General features: G+C 35.7%; 1 protein-coding gene across 4 annotated transcripts in view; it reads right to left on the reverse strand.

The window, feature by feature from the left end:
- corn (microtubule-binding protein cornetto) overlaps positions 1 to 22,361 on the reverse strand; it is a 100,255-nt gene that overhangs the window by 32,824 nt on the left and 45,070 nt on the right. For 2 of the 4 annotated variants that reach the window (XM_073981329.1, XM_073981330.1), the window contains exon 2: positions 13,519 to 13,592. The gene's annotated coding sequence lies outside the window, so the exon portion shown is untranslated. Of the gene's footprint in view, positions 1 to 13,518; positions 13,593 to 18,489; positions 18,855 to 22,361 lie in introns of those variants that run through there. The other 2 variants (XM_073981328.1, XM_073981332.1) reach the window with 2 other exon arrangements.

Here is a 22,361-nt window from a genome sequence, read left to right on the forward strand (position 1 = left end):
CATGTCAAGATTAGGTTTTTCTTCTCTATGACTGGCTGGCAGGGCTGTGTAAGCATAAATGTGTGTGTGTGTGGGTAGGGTATTTCATGCAATCGCAGAATAAGCTGTGATTTTCAATAAGACCACCAACGACAATGGTAATAACAACACCAACAATAAATGGATGGTATCGTTAAAAGCCCCTCAAACAATGGTAGATGGATGAATGAATGATTTTCTTGAAATGAATTCACTTTTGTTTTTTTTTTTTCGTTTTGTTTATTTTTTCTCATTCGCTTCTTTTTTTAATAATTATTTATTTATACGACCGAAATTTGTCAATACTCGTATCTACTAAAAAACTGATTGAAATTCAAACAATAATACAATTAAATTTTAAACAAAGACAAAAAGTTTAGGCCCACCATTATACCATTGCAGATGTTGTGTTTTCATGCTACCCTCAGTGCATCATAGCTTGTGCTAATTTGTTTGAAACGAAAGAGAGGGGAGTGGGTGATTGCTTGGAGACTTTGACGTGATTTCAGCTGGAGTTGTAGGTGTGTTGCAGGTGGGTTTGGTGGCGTTTTTGTTTTGTTAGTGAAGTTAGCCGTCACCGACTGACTACTTTCTTTTTGTGATGAACGTCTGTCCATCACGTGAATTGTTTTGGGGGAGTAAATTAGTTTTGTTGTGGTTGTTGTTTTTTGTGTGTTAATTTGCGGCATATTTGGGACAAATGTCATGCATTTTTTGTTTTCTGTTGAAATCCATTTGAGTTTTACTACTTGGGCGTCTAGTTGTGGGAAATGGCGCCCAACATAAAATATAGCATGATATTGGATTATTTCGTTTGGGACGTGATGTCAGTCACAAATGCAAGACCGCTAGAGCTGCAGTTACAAAATGGGAGAAATCTGTTCATGGATTTTGAAATCAAAATACATGTTTTACATATTATTCATAAAATTATTTGGATGATTTAAAGACAGCAATTTGTCTAAGAAATACTTTTGCATTTCCTATAAAAGAGGCAGCGAACATAAAAATTTCAGGGCCTAGGGAGTTAGTTTTATATATTTTAAACATTTCTAACAATGGGGACTTAGGTTCCATATTCGAACGTGTTAGGGATAAGGGAAATGAAAGAACTGATTCCTATTTACAAAAACTGCAGGAACTACCTTAGAATATTCTTCACGATTGCGGAGTCAATATTTTCGGACATGTCACTTCATAACGCTTGTGGACATCACTTAAATATAATGCAAAAGAAAATGTAAATGTTTAAAGTTAAGCCACTTAAGGGAGTATAGCGACAATTACATACGCTAAAGGCCGTATACTCATGGTAATCTCCGGAAAACTCCTACAGGAGAAAACCGAATATATTTAAGAAGAAACTACAGAAATTCGATATAAGCGGAGTTAACAATAAGAAGAAGAAGAAAATAAAGATTCAGAAACAACTTAGATGCACCTAATCGGCATTGGCCGAATTTTTTATACCCTCTACCATAAATTATGTAGAAATCAGAGTTCAGCAATTTCCCCAAAATCGTGAGGTACCATTCTATGGGGCTATATAAAATCGTGGACCGATACCGATAATTACCAACAAGAATGCTTTATTTCCCTAACGGAAACTACATACATGATTAATTCCAGTTTATGTTTGATAATGTGGCCAAAACATTCAAATTTCTCAAAATCCGGAGGTACCGCTCTATGGGGGCTATATGAAATCATGGACCTATACAAACAAATCTCTGCAGGAATTTTTAATAAAACCAACGGAGCCAATATACCAAATGTTAGCCATTTCGTCTGGGTAATGTGTCTAAATTCTTCAAAACACCAAAAATCGGAAGGTACCGTTCTAAGGGGGGCCATATTAAAATTGGACCTGTACCGACACTTCTCTGTGGGAGGTACCCGAAGGAGTGGACAAATATAGTCCATATTCAAACTTTATATATATTTGGTAGATATATTGGGATGTGTAGAGTATGGACCAAATCGGTCACTACAATGGGCACAATTTTCCGAACATTTTTGAACTCTTGGGGGGAGGTACCTCAAGGAGTGGACTGATATGGCTTCTCTTCGAACTTAAACTAAGTTTGGACAAAATATTACGAGGCCAAATTTTGGACCGAATCGGCAGATCCGTTCAAGATTTATCTTGCGCTCCAACCACTACACACTGTATCATAGGGGTTTTTTGCACCTTTCAGGCTATTTTCTCAGGAAGTATGGACTCGCCCCCAATGAAAATTGTACTGTCGTATAGAGGACAGTGAATAGAAGTTGCTACAACATAAATCAAAGTGATTCAAGAGCAGGTCCTAAACTAAACTTTTCCGAATTTTTGTGTGGAAAGTACCCGAATGAGTGGAAGGATTGGGTCCATATTGGAACCCCATCTAAGTCTAGTAGAAATTTTACGATGTTACTCGGTTACTCCCTTCAAGAGTTGTCGTGCTCATAAATTGTCCTAACATTTCCGAAGTTTTGTGGGGGAGGTACCGGAAGGAGTGGACCGATATAACCCATCTCCGAAGTTAAACTAAGTTTGGACAAAATATTACCAAAGCCAAATTTTGGACCGAATCGGTTGATCCGTTCGAGAGTTATCGTGCGCTCCAGCTAGCCAGACAGACGGACGGACATTGCTAAATCGACTCCAAATTGTCTGAAACACATTTCGTCCAAACATACTTGGGGTCGAAAACCATTATTTCGATGAGGCAAATTTTGCCCGTATGAAAGCGTTAGCATAAATGCTGAGGGTATAAAAACAGCTGTTGGATAATGTAGCCAAAACTTTCACAATTCCCAAAATCAGGAGGTACCGTTCTATGGAGGCTTATATGAAAACGTTAAACTGTACCGAAAATTCTCGGCCAGGATGTTTAATACCCTCAACGAAGACTAAATACGATTGGGTAATGTGGCTACAATTTTTAAAATACCCAAAATCGGAAGGTACCGTTCGAAGGGGGCTATATCAAAACGTGGACCTGTACCGACCATTCTCTGCTAGAATATTTTATAACTTAAACGAAGACCGAAACAAATTTCTACACGCAGACAAATTTATGTTAGAAATATGTTTGGATCCAAACAAATATATGTTTGGGACCGGTTGCAAACAAATATATGTTTGGATCCAAACATAATATGTTTGGGTCCAAACAAATATATGTTTGCAACATTTTGTAGCATATCTCAATTTGATATGTTTGGGTGAAACATATTTTTTATGTTATAACATTTTTTTCTTGGGTGGAGAGAGGATGTTTGTCAGCGAGAGTAATAACAGTGCTCTCGCGGCTGTGGAATGCTGTTTTATAATGAAGAGTTGTGTGTATTGTATAATAGAAGACGTAGAAGCGAAGGAGGGGGCTTTGGTGGCATGTATGCGTCAAACTCGTGTGTTTCTTGTTTTGTTGTTGTTAACCAAGAAGAAGAAAAGAAGAAATGATATGAATTATATTTTTTTCTTTCTTCAGTGTTTTAGTTGCCTTTGTAGAGTCAAGACGGAAAAGTGAGTGAATAAATCAGTGTTTTGTGTTTTCTTAAAGAAATTGTGCTTTTTAGTAAATTAAATGCCCAATACATTTTATAATTGAATCGGAAATTTGAATGGAATTATTTTATTGGACAAGGAAGAATCGCATTTAATATTGGTAATTACATACATACTTATGTATATTTGAAATATGGCATATCCATATTTATTTATTACATTACATTATCATTTGTTTCTAGATGCCGATTCCCTGCTGATGATTTCAACTATGAGGACAATTTGTTTTATTTCACAACTAAGGAGAAGCGTTCAACTACGTTTCTATATATTTTTCCTTTTTAAAAGTGTGATTATTTACAAATTATTTCAATCAGTTTTTCTTTTATTAAAGTGTGTTATGTATTTCTTTGGAATTTTGTATGTACCTATGTGTTTCTTGTTCTTTTGCATTTCAATAAAAAACCAGAACATTTGTGTGTATACTATAGAGATAGCCAGTGAGTTCTTACTGAGAGCAAGTGAGCACACATTTCAAAGTGTTTTACATTGAATTTTACGCTCCCTTGCTCTCAGTAAGCGCCCACTGGTGCATGTGTTTGTTTTTTTTTGTGACTTTTGGGTTTGTATTTTTTTGCACCCAAACATATAAAATGTTTGCACCCAAACATAAAATTGTTTCCACCCAAACATATCTTTGTTTGCACCCAAACATAAAATTGTTTCCACCCAAACATATCTTTGTTTGCACCTAAACATATATATCTTTGCACCCAACCATAAATATCTTTGCACCCAAACAAATATATGTTTGCACCCAAACATATATTTGTTTCCACCCAAACATATATTTCTTTGCAGACCCAAACATATATTATGTTTGGGACTGTTGCAAACATATATATGTTTGCTGCAAAATATGTTTGGGACATATGTTAGAGAGGCCGTTATTTTTTTGCGTGTAGCCATTTTGGTAGGATAATGAGGGTAAATCCTTCAAAATACCGAAAATCGGGAGGTAAGTTCAATGTGGGGCTACACCAAAACGTGGACCGACATAACCCATTTTCAATACCAAACATCGTTGGAGTAATAGAAACTTCAGTACTAAGTTATAAGGCTGTATCTTAAATATTGCGATCTGTATTTTGATTTCGACAGAAGCACCGACATCGTTATATCGACTTAGAATCTTTTGTTTATCAAGAATATATACTTCATAGGTTCCCTGGCGAATATTTCGATTTGTTACAAACGATATGACAAGGTTAATAAATCCTCCATCTTATGGTGGAGGGTATGAAGGGTAGGATGACCAAGAGGATTGATGGCCAGCAGAGAAAAAGCTACATTAAATCCTATGCAAGCGTGCTTAGGTATTTGCGTAGCTTGTGCTAAGGCAGACAAACTGTTTGAGTGGAGTTTGTGTGTAAAACTAATAGTTGCGGTTTTTGTGTCTGCTGCTAATTGCGTAAGCAGCAATGTCTTGACTATCGGGGGAGGATAATCTAAATGTGCCACCAAAAATACGTAATACAAGTTCATCGAAACGAGAATTGCGGCTAGATTACTGTCCGCTAAGCCATTCCACAAAAATCGTGTTTTGATTGATTTATCCAATAGTTTCTACTCAGCTAAAAGGAACCTCAATTCTAAGCCAGATTTTTATCTGGCAATATCGACCGGCAATTGTGAATATCGCTGTACCAATCAGCATGATCAAACCGATATAACCCAAAATCAAGATAGAATTTCATTGGGTGAAATTTACTTCAAAATTTGATGGATCAAAATAAACACTCAACCATAACGAATAAGAAAAAAAATTATTGATTGCTTATATATGTTTTAAGCGATTTTAATATTTTGAGCAACTTTTACCCCATCTTCTCTGATCCTGCTTTATCCAGGAAGTCTGGAAGAACTTCAGACCCCGGTATCTTATGTTTACCCCATCTTCTCTGTTCTGCTTTACCCAGGAAGTCTGCAGGAACCCCGGTATCTCATGCTTTGCTTAATTGTATATGCAACTCCAAAGTCTCCAAGTTTAAGCTGATAATATTGTTGCCTTAAACTGTTGTTGTTTTCTTTCTTTATCGCAAACGACGATTGGCACTCTCTCTTTTATTTTATGTTCTTTATTTTTACATATAAAAATACATTTTGAAAAAGTGAACACCCGGGAGTGGATATCCATGAACTTGAAAGTCATGTGGAGTACCACGATATGATGATGGTGGCTTTACGAGTAGTTGTTGAGTTGTTTGTTGGATGATGATATTGTTGCTGTTGCAGACTTGTTTAGCGGCTGCATCAATTTCAATATGAATTGCGTTTTGTGAAGGCTGGATGGAGCAACCAAAGCATTTTACAAGTTGTACTACTACTGCGATATGACGGTATGAAAGAAAATGCAACAAAAACATCCAGTAAGTGTTATATTTCTCTGTAAGTAGCTATGGAGGAAAAAAGCCGGTCGAGACGACCCACTTTAAAATTCTATGTCTGCTTGCCACAGATGTTTAGTGTGTGTGCGGCAGCAAGCAATTGCTCTCTCTTTGTCAGCATGTTGTCTGCTTTGTCTGTCTGTCAGTCATGTAACAAATGGAAAAAGTTTATACATATTGACGCGACTTACTACACGATAGACCCATAAACCCAGCCAGGAACGAAGAACATTCACTCGATATTTTACGTGTGGCTGGCTGGTTGTCGGCCGACGAGAAGTAAGAGGAAGGAGAGTTTTTATAAATGCATAAATCTTTAAGCCCTACTCAATTGTTGTCACATTGTGCATACTTATGTATGTACATGACATTTGCTACTTATTGTACATATAGATATGTATGAACATATGTATGTACATACAGACAGATTTTACGCATTTATTACGAGAAAGCTTAATAGCACAGTGTAATGAGATTAAATAAATTTGTATTGATGTGTTCAGAAGATTTCCTTCAAAATTGAACAAAATTTTAATAATGGACATAAATATGTATGTATATATATACATGCATAAAGCAGTATCTGAAGTTATTCTCAAAATGTGACTTAAGTTGATTTCTATTGCACCTTGAAAAACGAATTAATGATATTCTGCTGCATTTTTTGAAGAGAAATTCACAAGCTTCTGGATAAGATTGAATTTGTTATGATTTTATAACACTGTGCCGGTTATGTTGCTACTTATGAAGTGTTGGGAGGGTCAGTTAGGCCATGATGTGAACTAAATTACAATGTACAGGTACAGTGTCGGCCATAACTAAAGCACCCCCTCAGTACATATTTTTAAAGTGATAATTTTTTTAAGGGGTGACGCCCACTTTAATAAAAGCATTGTTTAGTAAAAAAAACTACGTAATATTTTTCAACAAGAAAATTTCAGGAAGTAGATTAAGATGTGCTCTTTCAGATGAAAAAAAAATTTACTAAAAAGTTTCATAGTTTTCTGGGAAAAAATTGCATGAACAATTTCTTTAATTGGACCTTACAACTTAAGAAAACAAGGTTATAAATTTATTATACCCTACACCACACAGTGGTAAGGGGTATTATGTCTTTGTGCATTTGGGGTTATACATATAATCACTTTCTGAGTCGATTTATGCATGTCCGTCCGTCTGTCCACGTATTTTTGTTCGCAACGTACAGGTCGCATTTTTTGTCCGATTCAGCTGAAAATTGGGGACTACGACTGTTTTAGCCATAGGAAGAACGCTATTGCTTTTGGTGAAAATCGGTTCAGATTTGGATAAAGCTCCCATACATATTTTCGCCCGATTTCACGTATTTGCTGCACAAAACACTCTATATACGTCCAATTTGGATGAAATTTGGTATGTTTGACTGAATTTGGTCTAGAAATAAGTGTGCTAAATTATACATAAATCGGTTCAGATTTGGATATAGCCCCCATATATATTTTCGGCCGATTTCACGTATTTTCTGTACCAAACACGCCATATATTTCCGATTTCGATGAAATTTGGAATGTGTGACTGAATTCAGTCTAGAAATAAATGTGCCAAACTATATCGAAATCGGTTCAGATTTGGATATAGCACCCATATATATTTCCGGCCGATTTCGCGTATTTGCTGCTCCAAACACGCTATATAAGTCCGATTTCAATGATATTTGGAATGTGTGACTGAATTCGGTCTGGAAATAAATGTAATTTGGCATATCAAAATCGGTTAAGATCTGGATATAGCTCCGATTTATATTTTACATATTCACAGTGGTGTAGGGTATCATATAGTCGGCCCCGCCCGACTTTGATCCTTTCCTTACTGGTTTTTTATTTTTCTTTTTAATAAAAAGTTTTTATTAATTTATATTTTTATTATTGGAAACATAAAAATAAGGAATTCAGAATTTAATAAACAAAGTTAAAATTAAAAAAAAAAATAGGTCGGAAATATAAGCGGACAAAACTAAAGCACCACCCAATTCGAGGTAAAACAAAAACTATTGACATCAATATTTCTTTAATTATTGCAGGTGATATTGCTTCCCAGGCTACTTTTGCTACCTAAAATAAATCTTCCTTCGCTTTGCAACGTTTCTCGGTTGATTTTTTGAGTTAAAGATCTCCGCCAAGTCCCAATCGAGAGCTTAGATAAGGCGATAGGACAAGCCAACGGAGAACTTCTTTCCAATTGTTTTGGAATCACTCCTTAACCACTTTCGATACTTCGTTTTTGCTCGTTGTTTTCTAGGAATGTCCATTTAAGTGGCATATCTTCTTCAGCATAAGGCAACATTACGCCTTTTAATACGTTACGATACTTGAAACCCTTCATAATTCCATTAATTTTATGAATCGGTCCAATCCCTTGCCCCTCGAAAAAATCCCAGACCATTATGTTCCGCCTTCGTGGTTTACAGTGTCTTTGCAATATTGAGGTTTTAACCGTTGCCCATTTTGTCCACGTCTTATGTCATCTGAATATTTGATAAACTTAAACTTTGATTCATTAGAAAAGAGCACAGTCATCCGTCAGATGGGTCTTGGAAAATCCAGTTTGGCTTTTTCATTTAGTGTCGATATGAAAATATGAATTTTTTGTTTGCTGGTCGTCGATTGAATAATCCGGCCTCTACCGCTCTTCCGTGAATCGCTCTTTTGTTAATTTTTAAATCTAAGCGATTTTGTATTTTACCAGAAGATGCTGTAGTATCATTTTTGGACGAATATCAACAATATTGGCTAATGTTTTGGTATAGCCCCCTTATGGCGGTACCTCCGGATTTTTAGTTTTTTTTTAAGATTTATGCTTACTTAGCAATCCTAGTGGTCACAACACTTTTCCACTAAAAATTGTGGACCTGGGTCCACGTTTAACGGTATCTCCCGATTTTCTGTATTTTGAGGATTTTTAGCTACATTTTCCGAAGCTACATTTTGGCCGACACTGTAAATATGTATATATTAATGGATGTCTCACCATGTGCATACATATTTATGTACACACATACATACATATATATTTACATGACATACATATATTTTCTTTTAGACAACAATTAATAATTTCTCTTTGTCCATACTCGTTTCCGTTTGGAGTTTTTTTTTTTCTTGTTTGGGTCGGTCTTCTGAAACTCAACATGTGTCTTGAAATTAATTTCTTAGTCCACATATGCGGCACTCCTGCATTCGCGTGCAGTTTGCGAGTGCGCATTTATGCTCTTGACACACCAACCAAATCCAATGCTGGTCATGCAAAATAGAAACAAGGACGGAAATTGTCCCGGGATGTCGTCTGTGTTTTTCGAAATAGCTTTTAATTAAGATTTTATGGAAGTTTCATTAAAAACACTCAATAAACAAACAGATGTAGAATTGAGAAAGGAAAAAACACTTCAGACATTTTTCCCACGAAAACAAACTTGAAGATGTGAATGTTTGGATTTGAAAAATAAACAAAAGTGTGTAGTTAAAAAATATTTTTAATTAATTGAAAAAGTGAATTCTAGCCAATTCAAAATTTTCAGAAATGTTAGCTTTTCGCATAAAATTACCTAACCAAACAATTGCTCTGTTCCAGAACCCTACAAGAATCTATTATTTTTGAAATTTTGAAAATATTTTCTTTTCCTTTATAAATCCGTCAAAAAAAAATAAACAAATAAGAAAAATGATTCTTGCAAGCTCTGGAACAGAGCAAATACATATGCATTTTTTGTTCTTCCCTTATTCCCTTATTAACAGCAATTATTTTGTTTCATACGTGCACTTTTTATATGCAATTAAACAATTTATCATAAATGTGTCTTCTCTGCAGCATAAATAATTGATAAAACTTCAAAGCAAATTGATTCCCCTTTCTGATAGTAGAGAGTTATATCCATCCATATTCTTGCCAAGTTTTCACTATCTATGCCATAAACAATTTGTTTTTCCACAGTTTTCTGAGTATGTACTTAGTATGTATGTATGATGGCACACATACATAGGAAAAGCGTAAAATTAATATTTAATGTTTCTTCTTCTCCTGCTGTTGCTGCTGCTACTGCCACAACATAAAAGGCGGAAATGAATATTTTCATAATAAACTTCGAAACATGTGCAACTTTAAATGCAATGAGAAAATTGCCTGACGAGTAGGCTGACTTGACTGGCTGGCTGCCTAGCTGACTGACTGCATTGCTCATCGTAAATCACCATAAAGTTCAGAAATTCAAATGACTATTAAAGAAATATTAATGTACGTACAATGCTTAGAATCGACACACAGTGGTTAATTATGCTCAGTTCTTAATAGTTTGAGCAATATTCAAACATGGACCCAAGGTATAAAAATTGCTATGCTACCAGACTTTGAAAGGATGCGACAGGTGTCTTTGCGGAATTGGTAAAATCTATGTTATGTTAAAATATTACAACAGGGAAGTAGAGGAAGTTGTTGGCAATCTTCGAACTGAGACTATGTTTGGGCACCTTTTGGGCTGTTTTCTCAAGAAGTGTGGACTTGCCCCTGAAAAAGCATTTACCGTCGTAATTGAGGCATCGAATGCAAATTGCTTCAACAGAAATCAAAGTGATTCGAGAGCAGGTCTTAAAGTGAATTTATCCAATATTTTGTGTGGGAGGTACCCGAGTGTGTGGACAAATATAGTCCATATTCCAATCTGATATACATATGTCAGATGTATTAGGATGTGTAAAGTATGGACCAACTCGATCACTGCCTTTATGAGTTATCGTGCGCACAATTTTTCCGAACATTTTTGAAGTTTTGTGGGGGGGGGGGGGGGGGGGGGTACTTGAAGGTGTGGACCGTATGGCTTATCTTCGAAGTTATACTAAGTTTGGACAAACTATTACGAAGGCCGAATTTTGGACCGAATCGGAAGATCCGTTCGAGAGTTATCTTGCGCTCCAACCACTACAAACGGTGTCAAAGGGGTTTTTTGCAACTTTCAGGCTATTTTCTCAGGAAGTATGGACTTGCTCCTAATGAAACTTGTACCTTCGTATGGTGGGCAGTGAATACAAAGTGCTACAATAAAAAGCAAAGCGATTCGAAAGCAGGTCCTAAACTGAACTTTTCCGAAATTTTATGTGGGAGGTACCCGAAGGAGTGGACCGATCGTGTCCATATTGGAACCATCATCTAAGTCTAGTACAAATTTCACGATGTGCAAAGTATGGACCAAATCGGTTACTCCCTTCAAGAGTTATCGTGCGCACAAATTTTCCGAACATTTTCGAACTTTTGTGGGGGAGGTACTGGAGTGGACCAATATAACCCATATTCGAACTTAAACTAAGTTTGGACGAAGTTTACGAAAGCCAAATTTTGGACCTAATCGGTTGATCCGTTCGAGAGTTATCATGCGCTCCAGCCAGATAGACGGACGGACGGACATGGCTAAATCAACTCCAAATTGTCTGAAACACATTTCGTCCAAACATACTTGTGGTCTAAAACTGTTATTTCGAGGAGGCACATTTTGCCCGTATGAAAGTGTATATACCCTCGTTAGCATAAATGCTGAGTGTATAAAAATGATAGTCCCATTATGGGACTCCCATACATCAACCTCTATGCGACAATCGTTTCGTTAACTGGTTAGGTTAACATCATTTGGCATATTAGATATGGCTATACAATTTTCGAATTTGTTTCGAATTTTTAGATTTTTAAATTGTCTAGCCACATTAAATATGCCCTTTCAATATAGGTAAAAGTTCCCTAGGTTAGGGGATGTGTAGAGGAAATGAAGTAAGGATTGGAGTAGAGTAGATGTAAGATAAGGAGGTGTATTTATATATAGATGTAGAAATGTATGTTTATGTATTCAGGTGGCCCCGTCCCAGGCATTTTAACTTCTTGATGATGTTATTAATTTTAGGCTTATTATTTGAATATAATGTTAGACATGGTGGAAAATTGGCACCTAACATATTATGCTGCTTGCGGGCATAAGAGATATTCAGTCGTCTCCGGTTCTTCTTTCACAGAGCCTGCAGTAAGCAACGTCATTACTGTTCCATTTGATGGTAAAAGCTCTGATATTACATTGCACGGTAATGACTCCCAGGGACGTACGCAAGGTGTTTTCAAAGGGGCCCGGCACACATGAACATTTTTCTTCAAAAAAAGTCAGATTTGTTCTATGTAGTGATGACTCCAGTCATAAGAATAATTTCACGATTGCTCAATTTCATGAGTGAATTTGTTCTGTTGGTTGAAAAGTCAGAAAAGTCGTTGCTAGACTTGTGGATTGAGATCCATGCCTAGCCAGTCCATCTGCCTTCTAGTTTCCCATTTGTACCCAGCATAGTTGGAAAGAAATAATTAGGTTTTCCATCACGATTCTGCACTCAAGGGCGGCTTAGATTTGATGCTAAAGGATTTGATGGCTTTAAGAAGTGCTTGACTATCCAAAAGTTAGTCACCGGTTTAAATATCTCAGCATCCAAACTTTTTACCAACTCTGCTGTCTTCCTGATCGCCAAGATTTCAACTTGGAATACGCTTCAGTCGTTGTCCAACTTGTATGAGTATTTAAGATCTTTACTTTCACTGTGGGCGCCAGCTCCGATACCTTCTTCCATTTTAGAACCGTCTGTTTAAAAGGCTAGCAGTCATTTCTATTTGTGATTACGACATGAACATCTTCAAATCTCAAGACTGGTCGGGGTATAGTCACTAAATTTTCCTACGAGGTTCCACTCCTAGTTCCCTAGGATAAATCCATAGTCATAGGTACTAAAGATTTAGTTCATGCAGCCTTAGAGCACTACGTGCTGCCTGACACAGTTGAGCCCCATCCAGCATTTCATTGAGAGCTACTTGTGGAGTACTTTTAAAGGCTCCCTTTATTGGCGGCGAGATTGATCTTTGTACCTTGCCTAATTTTCTGGTTATCGATATTTGGCATAAAAGTGCCACCAGGCATATATATAATATATTGCTCTTCCCAAGCTCTTACCAATTGAATTCTTGCACGAATATAGTGCAATTAATCTTCTCTTTGCCTGCTACTCAACGTCCATTTCAATTGCAGTTGACAGTCCAAAGTTGTACCTAAGTACTTAGCATTGGGGGATGGGCACGCATTTTAGATCGATATATCCATGTCCGTATGTACATATGTGGAAATCAAGATACAGCTAGGGGGTCTAGAATATTGCTGCGGAGAATTGTGGGTATTGGTCCATGTTTTCATATACATAGCTACCATAGAACGGAACTGCCCGATTTTCGTGTAAGACTCATAATCTAAACGAACCAAACTTTTATTTGATACAAAACCGAAGCAATAATTTATGGTAGGGGGTATATATCGCCATGTTTACTTGTTGTAAACATAAAATATTAACCGATTTACAGTCTCAAACTAACAACCCTCGTTTCTGTTATCGGACACACACTGTGCCTGTGTCAGGGTATGGTAGTTCGTTCCCATTACTTTGTAATGGGTAATAAGGCCCAAGTTTTGCTAGGAAATGTATAACATAATTAAAAGCATTCACTTTTTTTCTAACTTACCTAATATCTGATGACCAATTATATTAGTTCGAAGTCATTGTCAGATCAATTGATCCAGTGTTTCAGATGATTATCTAAAAGTAAATTAAAAATAATTTATAATTAGTATATATTTATATATAAGATTACATGTAGTTGTAAAAAAACCAACTGCAATATAAATGGTAATACAAATTACAAACTAAACATACATTAGTTCAAAACTTTATGTTATACGAAATAAGTTGTTTTAAATTTCAACTAAAAGTCGTTAAATAAGTTGAACAATATTTCTACGAGATATAGATCCATTTCGAATATGGAGTATATATGTCTAATTCGGGTACCTCCCACTAAAAATTTCGGAAATGTGCAGTTTAAGAGCTACTCTCGATGCATTTATTCAGGTTCATCCACCGCAACACATTTGAGCATTAATCTAAACATATATTTTTGTTGCTAAGTTCATATGTCCAAACAGGTCCTCTCTGAAAACCTGCGGAAAAGGATTTTAGTTGTGTAACCGGTTTACGATTCTATAGTGTTCATACCTCTGTCGGCAAAGCCGACTGATACTTTTTTACTTGTTTTTTTTTTCTTATTACAAAACAGACCGGAAGAACATTCAACCTTATCGAACACATGTAAAATGGTTTATCGCCCAAAAGGTTGTTAACGAACGCAATTTTCCCATACAAAGTCTTAACAAAGACTTTATATGTTTGCCTGTGTATATAATTAACATGTTGAAATTAATTTCAAACTGGAATATTTCGTTAAATGTTTTTATTAAGGCAGTTAGCACAGGTAATAATGATTACAATCAATAAATTTAAGATTTAAATAAGAGCACAGTATAATGACCTTGAAAAATAAAATATAAGTACACATACTACGTCCATATGTTGTTTGACTTATTTTGTTAGTATAATTTTTTGTAATCAACTTTGTAATAAGTTGCAAACATTTTATAAAGAAGAAACATTTCTCAGTCCATAAAATTACGTTTGAAATATAAACTTAATATTAGGTCTGTACGATAACTATCCCAGCAATCATTACTCAGCAAATTCCAGCAACTTCTCTCAGGGAATTTTACTCTCTCAAGCAAGAAAAAACATTTTGTAAGAACTTGCATGAAAATCAGCTGTTTCCGAAAATGTATGAAAATTGTTTTTGTTTCTTTTGATATTTTAAACCAAATGCAACAAAAACATAAATTTTAAAATTGTATTTTAGTTATTTAAAGCAAACATTCCTTTCCACAACACTTTGGAATCTAAAAAATTGTGAGATTTTCTTGGTCAAAAATTTTAACATTTCAAGTTGTTTACATTGAACAGCTGATTAAAATTCAGCTGGTCAAACTTTTACAAACTTTTTACAGGACAAATTTACCCAGCAAAGAGTTCTCTGCCAAAAAAACTGTAAAAAATCTCTCTCAACTCGCTCTCTTTTACTGGACAATTTTGTTATCGAACAGCATTCAGTAAGAATTTGTAAAAATTTTTGGGTTATTGTACAGACCTATTTTTTAACACTTTTAAGGCATTAGGTGTGTACGATAACTTTCCCAGCAATAATTACTCAGTGAATTTTAATCTCTCAAGCAAGAAAAATTGCAGAAAGTTATCGAACATTTTGCAAAAACTTGCAGCAAAGTCAGATGTTTAAATTTTAGTTATTTAAAGCGATAATAATATGCACAATGCTTTATATTCTAAAATAGTTTATATTGCGAAAATTTCTTGATCAAAAAAGTAAAAATTTTTAATTGTTTACATCGAACAGCTGATTAAAAGTCAGCTGGCCGCACTTGCAAATAACCCAAAAATTTGTACAAATTCGAACAAATTTTTACTGAATGCTGTTCGATAACAAAATTATCCAGCAAAAGAGAACGAGTTGGGACAGATTTTTGGAGAGTTTTCTGACTGAGAACTTGCAAATTTTTGATGGGTAAATTTGTCCCGTAAAAATTTGTAAGTTCTGCCAGCTGACTTTTAATCAGCTGTTAAATGTAAACAACTTGAAATGTAAACATTTTTGACCAGGAAGATTTCACATTTTTTAGATTTTAAAGTAATCCAATCACTGCTTTTTATAAGTCAAATGCAATTTTAAAATGTATGTTTTTGTTCCATTTGGTTTAATATATCAAAAGAAACAAAAACAATTGTCATACACTGAGAGAAGTTGGTGGAACTTGCTGAGTAATTGTTGCTGGGAAAGTTATCGTACAGACCTAATGTTTACGGCACAAATTTTTCCAGCAAAAATTTGTAAGTTCTCAGTCACAGAACTTTCCAAAAATCTCTCCCAACTCCCAATTTTGTTATCGAAAAGCATTCAGTAAAAATTTGTACGAATTTGTACAACTTTTTGGGTTATCGTACAGACCTATTTTAAGCTGAGTCTCCGATGAAGTAACCCAAAACATGTTATTCCATATTGAAGAAATAGTGTGTAAAACCGGTAGGAAAAATATAAAATAAATGCTCTGTCCCAGAATCAGCAAGACACTACAATTTTTTACTACGATAACATTTTTTCCTTTATGTTATCGGAAAAATTAGTCTTGCAGTTCTGGAACAGACCAAATAAGTCGAACCTTTTTCGAACCGTACCGGAAAAGATTGACAAAGGGAATACCAACAAGTACAGTCGAACTTCTCTATAACGAATTTCCCTGTAACGATTTTTATACCTTCCACCATAGGATGGGGGTATATTAAGTTTGTCACTACGTTTGTAACTACTCAAAATAATCATTGTAGACCCCACAAAGTATATATATTCTTGATCAGCGTGCAATACTACATCGATATAGCCATGTCCGTCCGTCTGTCCGTCTGTGGAAATCACTCTAGCGTCCGAACGGATTGACGTAGGTTGATAAAATTTTGGAAAAATCTATTATATGTACGTAGGACTTTTGGCATTGAAAGCGGGCTATTTAGGTCCACGCTTTCGTATAGCCCCCATACAAAATGACGCGTGACGCGTCGTCGTTTTAAGGAATTTTTAAGATATTTGTCCCATTTTACCACCGAATTGGTTGTAAATTAGTATTTTGTGTCTCCAAAGGCCAAAAAACATTCCTACCAAAGTTGGTTTATATAGGTCCACGTTTTGGTATAGCCCCCATATAACGTCCCATATAAAGTACGCGTCATTTTAATATATTTGGAATGTATTAGACCCATTTGACCACAGAATTGGTTGTAATTTGGTATTTTGTGTCTTCAGAGGCCAGAAAACATTCCTACCAAAGTTAGGTTATATAGGTCCACGTTTTGGTATAGCCCCCACACAAGGCCCCTTATAAAGTACGCGTCATTTTAATATATTTTGAATGTATTAGACCCATTTGACCAAAGAATCGGTTGTAACTTTGTATTTTGTGTTTCCAGAGGCTAAGAAACATTTCTACCATAAAATGTTTATATAGGTCCACGTGTTGATACAGCCCCCATAATACAATATCTCCCGATTTTCGATATTTTGAACGTTTTAGCCTCATTATCACACCGAGATGGCTGAAATTTGGTATTTAGTCTTCTTTAGGCGTATAAAACTTTCCCCCAGAAATTTGTAGGTATATGTCCACGCCATCATACAGCCCCCATAGAACGGTCCCTTCCGAATTTCGGTATTTTGAAGGTTGTGGCCACATTAATCCACCGAAATGGCTGAAATTTGTGGTTGAGGGTATAAAAAGTTCGGCCCGACCGAACGTAACGCTTTTCTTACTTGTTTTCTATAATGAATTGAAAGTGTAAACTCAACTTTTTCCATGCAGTTTCGTCTACTTCTACTTCTCTATAACGAATAATTTTTTATAAAAACCCAAAGAAATAAGAAACTCATTCAATAACGGGGTTTCTCCCGGTTTCTATTTAACGAATTTTCTCTATAACGTGGTATTTTGTCAGTCTTCAACTGCTGTAGTTTTCTAGGTTGACATTTTGATCTCTTTTTTCATTCCTTTCTCGTGGATATATGTATGTATTTGTGATATTTTACCCAGATTTTTAAAAAACAAAATCTCACACTTTTTGCTGGATATTCATACACACTTCCCACGGTTCAATCCCACTGTCGATAATACAGTGTACACCACACAAAACCAACGCAAATTTATGTATGTTTTTCTGTACAATTCACTACTTCGCTGCTTTGGGGAGCAGCAGCAGCAACACGATAGACATTTGCGGCATGCAGCATGTTGCAGTTTGTTGTGGTTGGCGCAGCTGCTAATTATGGAACAACTAACAAGTGTATGTGGATGGATGGTTGCTTGTGAATGCTTAGGAATGGTGATGGATGTTGCACGACCGACCACGTTCATAAATGGCAACGACGGTCAATCCCTCTTTTTTACGACGCTATGTTGGGGATATACAAATGGCTGGCGTAGCAGCAGATTCTAAGGCTTGTTTGATGTGCTGTTCTGTTCGTTTATTCTTTTTTTGTTTTCAGTTTAGTTGGGCGGAAAATCATTTGATTTTCAAATTGCATTCACTCAGACGGACAGACAGACAGACAAACTGTATAAAAATTGAAGTTAATAAAATTGACGACCAAAGCAAACATCACAATTTAGCTGCCATTACTTGACGGTGCACATTTAAATTAAGATTTTTTATGATTTTTGCTCCATTCTGACACCAGCAAAAAATATATAAATTGGGGAGCAGCCACTACTACCTACAATGCAGACTTTTGGTGTTAAATTGAAAATAATGGGTAACACCTAACGCAATGGCATTTGAAATATTATAGAAAATGAAAATATTTCAAGCCCGTTTTTGAGTCATACAATTCAATCTAACTCAAAATAACTATTTTGAATTATGTAACTCATAACGAAATCTTAAAATTTTGATATGCTAACATGGTGGTGATTATCATTCGCTCAAGCCAGTCTCAAAAGCTTGAACGTAAGTTAAAACAAGAGATATATTCCCTTGAAATGTAAAGAAACATTACCATATTTTCTTTTCTCCAGCCCATTGTGCAGCATACATACTTATTTATGTATGTGTTGCGATTCATACTTTTTATTTAAAGTTAATGCCATTTAAATGTTACACTTTGGCATTTTCCCCTTGATATTTTTCCTTTAGTTTTATAGCACTTTTTGTGTAGCTTTTTTCACTTTTGCTTTAATTTTTGTTGTGTTTAGATTCGAATTTAGAGACAAACCCGGCAGACAGACAGAGTAGAGTGGCGGCTAATGCTATGACAAAAAATTGTGAACAAATAAATGAATAGGAAAAAATTACTTTGCACTGCATTTTCCTTCTTGAATGTTCCGTATGGAAGGAGTGAGCGAGTGAACAAATGATTCGAATGGTGGTAGTAGTGGCAGCAATCTCTCTTATATAGGTTGCCATTATTATTATTTGCCTCTGTGGCTATGACCAATTGCGGGTTTGTTGAGGTTTTCCTTATTTTTTAATTTTAGTGTTGTTGTTTTTGTAGTTGTTGATTTTCATGTAGTTTTTCAATTTAATTTAATTACAAGAAGTGAAACAATGTCTATTTGAAATGAAACTACAAAACCAAAAAAAAACGAGGCAGCACAATTTATGTGGGTAGGCCAGAGATGGATCAGTTTGTGCAACATGCAACAAGTTGTACTCTAGTTGTTGTCAATTCTAGTGGAGGTGGACCGAACGGAAAACATGAATTTAAGGTTTGTTGCTGATAATGTTTTTTGTCAATTATGACTATTTTTATTTTAAATGCAGGGCATTTTAATTGAATCTGATGGGAAGAAATAATAAAAATGTTAAATAAAATGTTTTATTTGATTTTCATATGATTTAGTAGATATTTTAAAAACTAAATCATATGACTTGATTTGCCTGATATTTACAGCATTTTTGTCTTTACTCCTCTTGGGAGCGTGGAACTTCCCCAAAGCATAGCCATCTTACACTATTTGCTGCCGCTGTTTTTGCATTTTCCCCCGCAATATTGCTTCCTCTTAGTTCTTGGGTTATTGTTCATCGCCAGGTGTTTGTCGACCTCGATTTTGTGATTAATGGTGATTCCATTCAAGGGCCATCCTGGTTATGGTAATGAACACGTTGCTTCTTAAGGTGCTTCTAACAGCTAATTAAAAGTCAGCTGGTACAAATTTTCCCAGCAAAAATTTACAAGTTCTCAGTCACAGAACTCTCCAGAATCTCTCCAAACTCTTCTCTTTTTTTGGATAATTTTGTTATCGAACATCATTCAGTAAAAAATTGTACGAATTTGTACACATTTTTGGGTTATCGTACAGACCTAAAATCTCTTCTCTGTGTGCTCCTTCAGGAAACACAACCACAAAACTTCCACTTTTTATCTAAAATGGTACGCACAGTAATTTTTGAAGGCAGCAACCCACTTTGTCCCAACTTTACACATTGTTATATTTCATCCAAACATAGATCAGGTTCTAACGGACGGACTAAAACGGTACACTCCTTCGGGTACTAACGGACGGACTAAAACGGTACACTCCTTCGGGTACCTCCCTTCGTAACTTCGTAAAAGTGCAGTTTAAGGACATATCTCGAATCGTTTTGAACTTTTTCAACAGTTTGTTCTTTGCGGCCTCTATTGCAACGGTACAATTTTTTTGGCAGCAAGTCCATTCTTATTGAGATAACGATTTTGCCGAAACTCTTTACAATTTCTTCCAAAAGGTCTTTATCGGACACCACAAAAGTTCAAAATTTTCATTTAAGTGCAGTTTAATGGATGTTCGACAATTATTTTGATACAGCGAAATAATGTGTTTCCTGGATAAGACTATGCTTCCCAAATTTATGATCAAAAAGCTCTAAAAAGTCCTACAGTGACCAATTAAAATGGATGGTGGACACGATAACTAACGAAAGGAGTGTCTGAAACTTCGCAATATTCCTCTCAAACAATCCAAATTAAGGCCACTTCCTGCAGCTTTTTGAACTTTTTGATCGTTACCCTAATTTTTTTCTCCTTCCGCTTTTTTAGAATGGTCGGAATGTGCCAAAAACCGGACCGTATATGAAATATGAGAAGTACGGATATAAGACGGATAAATTAGGTCGACCCTTTATGACAAACGCCTAAAAAGTTAGTAATTGTTCCATAGACATCCCAGAAGGGACAACGGAGACTTTCCTCATATTAATGGGTGCATCCCGATTGAGATTAAATCAATGATATGGGACCTACTGTTATCGCCGAGTCGGAACGGCGTGTCATATGACACAATTTAAAGATACGTTTCACATGACCGAAATACTCAGCAAATGTTGTCAACATTACACAGAGGGGTGTGTTGCCACCGTTGAAAATTGTATGTTCCTGGATTGGGAATCGAACCCTGACATTCAGCGTGCAAGGCGCTTGTACACACCACAGAGGCACCAAGTGACTAAAAATTTACGCTGGAAAATTCCAAAACTACTATTTCCACCAACGAAAATGCTGTTCAAAATGGAAACTTTGACAGCGATTTTTTTTTTAAAAAAATCCCTCCAGTTTTTTCTTGTTTTTGGAATCCGCAAAAACTTCCCAGGTGTAAGCGGTGCATGACATTGTTTTATACGAAGGCTATACAGTCAATGCATTGTCACAAAAATGGTAAAAATTAGGAAAAAGTCGTAAGGGTCAATCTTGCAGAGAATTTTCACTGCTACAACACTTTCTTTAGCCCCATTACGATAGGACTTGAGGTTTACAAGCAAAATCGCAAAAACCCTAAATATGTGAACTTTGACCGCGATTTATTTAAAAATCCCTTCGGCGTTTTTTTTTTTTTTTTTTTGTTTTTTTATTTTTCTCATCTATGAACATTGTAGTTTCAAAATCCGCAAACTTCCCAGGTGTAAGCACCTTTCATTTAAAGTTAGTTAAGGTGCACCGTGAATGTTTAATGGTATACATGTGTACTCGTATCAAATTTTTCATAGACTTCTGCTAGACTTGTTTTGTACACTTCGGAATAGACGTCATGGACATTATTGGTTTTAGCACAATGGAAATGGTTGAGTGCCGAAATACCACTATTTTGTTAAACTCGACAGATCACCATGATGACAATGATATTTTTCTTAATACGGTTTTTGTTTTTCTTTTCTTTAAAAATCATAAAGTACATACACCAAATATCGCAAACATAGATGGATAGGGTGTAAAACACATGAGTAGAGGCACTCTTCTATGACGGTGGTCTAACAACAATCACATACATACATCCATACTAACATATATGGCTGGCTACTAACTGGTATTCTTGGCCAAAACTGTGACCATATATAGCGGCGTGTCATACTATCTATGTAGTCCGCAATTAAAACAAGCAGCCATATTAAACGCCAGCAATAAGGAAAAAGTGCTGACAATGCGATTAATACTGTCCCCTCATCATCTTCTTACATGGACAGACAATCTCAAATTCATTGCCATCCATTGTATTGTAATATAAAGTACTCTTGTTGTTGTTTTTGTTGTTATTTAGTATTATTTAATTTGTTGTAATATTAAAAATTTGGTAAAACGTATTTAAATATGTTACCATAAACCACTGCCACTGTTTACCAAGTCTTAGCATGTCATGGGGAAGTGGGGATATAAAACCACATCAACCCCAAATATGCAATTGCCACTCGGCCCGCCACCACGTAACACCCAATTAATAATATTTGATGACAACTTTTGTTTTGGCCATATATTTCCTTGGGCTTAGTGGCTTCTTCTGTTTTGGCCAAATTCATAATTCATTTACATGTCATAAATCTTAAATGTAAAGTTTAACTCGAAAATTGCTGCTGCTGCTTAATTTTCGTTTGTGGCAGTGGATATTGTTATCTGAAAATCGT

The sequence above is a fragment of the Musca autumnalis genome, unplaced genomic scaffold, assembly GCF_047663935.1.
Source record: "Musca autumnalis isolate F117 unplaced genomic scaffold, ASM4766393v1 scaffold_4, whole genome shotgun sequence".
In the NCBI taxonomy this organism is placed as follows: Eukaryota; Metazoa; Arthropoda; class Insecta; order Diptera; family Muscidae; genus Musca; species Musca autumnalis.